Raw genomic sequence first — 2578 nt, forward strand, 5'->3', positions numbered from 1 at the left:
AACAAATGGCACACTTGTGCCCACTGACATTACTTTCTTCATACTCCAGGTCCCTCCCATCTAGCAACGAGGCAGGCCATACATGCTGGTGAGTGTGTTTAACATTACCTGAAAAACAATTTATAATACTAGTAAGAGTAGTGTAACTCTGTAGTATACATGCTGGTGAGTGTGTTTAATAATACCTGCAATACCTAGGTTAACACTAGTAAGAGTAGTGTAACTCAGTACTGATGTGTGTGTGTACTGTGGGGTGTGCATGTGTGCAAGTGTGCCTGTGCCCATGTGTGCATGTGTGTGTGTGTGTCCATGAGTGCATGTGTCCATTTCTGAATGTGTGCATTAGTATTGAAGTGTATCACTGTAAAATATGTGTTGAGACTGTAATCTGTGTTCCCTGTTTTCTTCCCGTAGGTTCTGGTGCTGCTCTGGTGACCTGCAGCAGGGAACCTGAATCTTGTGCCCCAGGTACTGATGATAATGAAATGTCTATAATGGTGCAGGAAGGTGTGTCTGGGTCCGCCATTGGTCAGCCAATTGACAGTACACAGCTGTCAACCCCTTCAATGCGCACAGTCATCCTGCCGTTACATCCTTTGTCACCATTGTCCCTAGGTGATGGACAGTATGCATTGGGCATAGATCAGGGTAATGTGATACCTGTGGTACATGCATCCCTACAAAGCAGCCATGAGCAGGGTCCTCCAATGGTACCACGCAGACAGTCGCCCATGGGTTCTCGTGGGGGAGTCCGTGGCTGTACTGCCTCTGGCCGACGTGCCCAAGGAGGTATGTCAACCTCCACTATGTTTCGGACTGTTATGCAGGCACAGGCACGTATGGAAAGGTACACCAGACAGGGTCTGAGGGAGCTGAGAGCATGTCGCACAGCCATGACAGATGGCATGCGTGACATTGCGGATGATATTCATAATTTCACAGATGTCGTTGACAGACATTGTGGGGACATACAACAGCTGCTCCACAACCAGATGTCCATGGGCCAGGGCGATGGTGTGCGTTTGCGGCGTCGACGTGGCCATATGCCAGCAACAGCACCAGCTGGCAGTGGCCGCGGACGACAACAGGCCCACTCACGCACCTCAAGTGCCAGCAGCAGCCCCAGCAATGCTGGGTCAGTGCTGTCATCAAGACGCCCCAGGAGACCACGTGCACGTGGCTCTGGACAGTCCCAACAGGGAACTGTGTCCAGTCAACACCCCCCCCGCTTCCGATGACAGTACCCAGTCTGGGTTAGTACCGGATAAGGTCCGTAGCACCCCTGCCAGGCACAGGTACCTTGTCCGTGCCCACAGACACTGATCTGGATGACCTGACAGGTGCAGTCTGTGGCTGTCCACAAAACCCTGTACATGGCAGTCATTATGTGGGACTGTGTGTGTGCTTACAAACATGCAGAATTTTAACACCTAGGGCAAACACATACACACACACACTGCACCAACACTGGTCCACCCTGTACTGCTGCCCCTCACAAACACACATACACACACATGTCAATTGGTGGTACCAGTGGCTGGCTTGTGCATACCTAACCCACACCCTGTGCATATGATGACACTGTGCCACCTCCTGCATACTACAACATCAGTGCAGGAAAAGGTAAACACGTTGCTGATGCACAGGGTGACTACATAGATGTGTATAAGTAGTAACATGTTGGCAACTGTTCACTGTTCCACTATCATTGTGTGTATATCCCAGCATTCCTGCTGCAGTAACTGTATGAATGTCCTGAATTGTTATCTGCACCCATACTACTTACCAAAGTGTACCAGCTGCACACCATCACATGCTACCATTGACTATGGGAATTTGCATCATGTGCTGTATTGTAGATTCAGCTATATGTATCTGTTCTGTCACACATGCATTTACACACACCCTGCTACCCCCACACATGCACACGCTCACCTGCCATTTCCATTATTTATTAGTAGCTGTCGATACATGACAGGTACACATTTGAAAAGTGCACTATGTGGATTACTACCGATTTCCTCTTCTCTACCTGTACTCACAGGGTGCAGGCAACCTCATTAGTTTAAAAGTGTAATGTGCATCACGTACTGTGGTACCCTGATTGCCACATCAAACATGGTTTCCATATGGAAATGCACACACAGAAACATCCCACATCCACATACTTGCCACATTCAGGTTTCAAAACACTATCTAGGTGTGTTCTGGTACATGTGTGTGTTACAGTAGCATGTAGCACTATACTGAGTACTGGCAGTTGTCTGTTGTCATGTTGTTTGTATAGGGTGCTGCCAACATCACTGTTTGTTAAGGGAAATGTGCACCCTGCAGTGTGTAGCCCCATTTGGCAAAACCACATCCCACCCCATTTGAAAAAACCCCCCCCCAAAAAAAACTCCCCCCAGTTCAAAACCTCTTTTTTAAAATGAAAGCCCTTCAAACCCCTTTAATTTTGGGGTTTTTTCAAAAATGTTTGGTCGACCATGTGTTTAAAAGGGGGATTGCACCCCCAGTTACTTCAAGTTGGGAAAGGGCATTTAACAATCATATTTTTTTTTGTGGGGGATGTCCCCCC

Source organism: Protopterus annectens, chromosome 7.part1, assembly GCF_019279795.1.
Source record: "Protopterus annectens isolate FY-2018-M chromosome 7.part1, PAN1.0, whole genome shotgun sequence".
NCBI classification, from domain to species: domain Eukaryota; kingdom Metazoa; phylum Chordata; order Ceratodontiformes; family Protopteridae; genus Protopterus; species Protopterus annectens.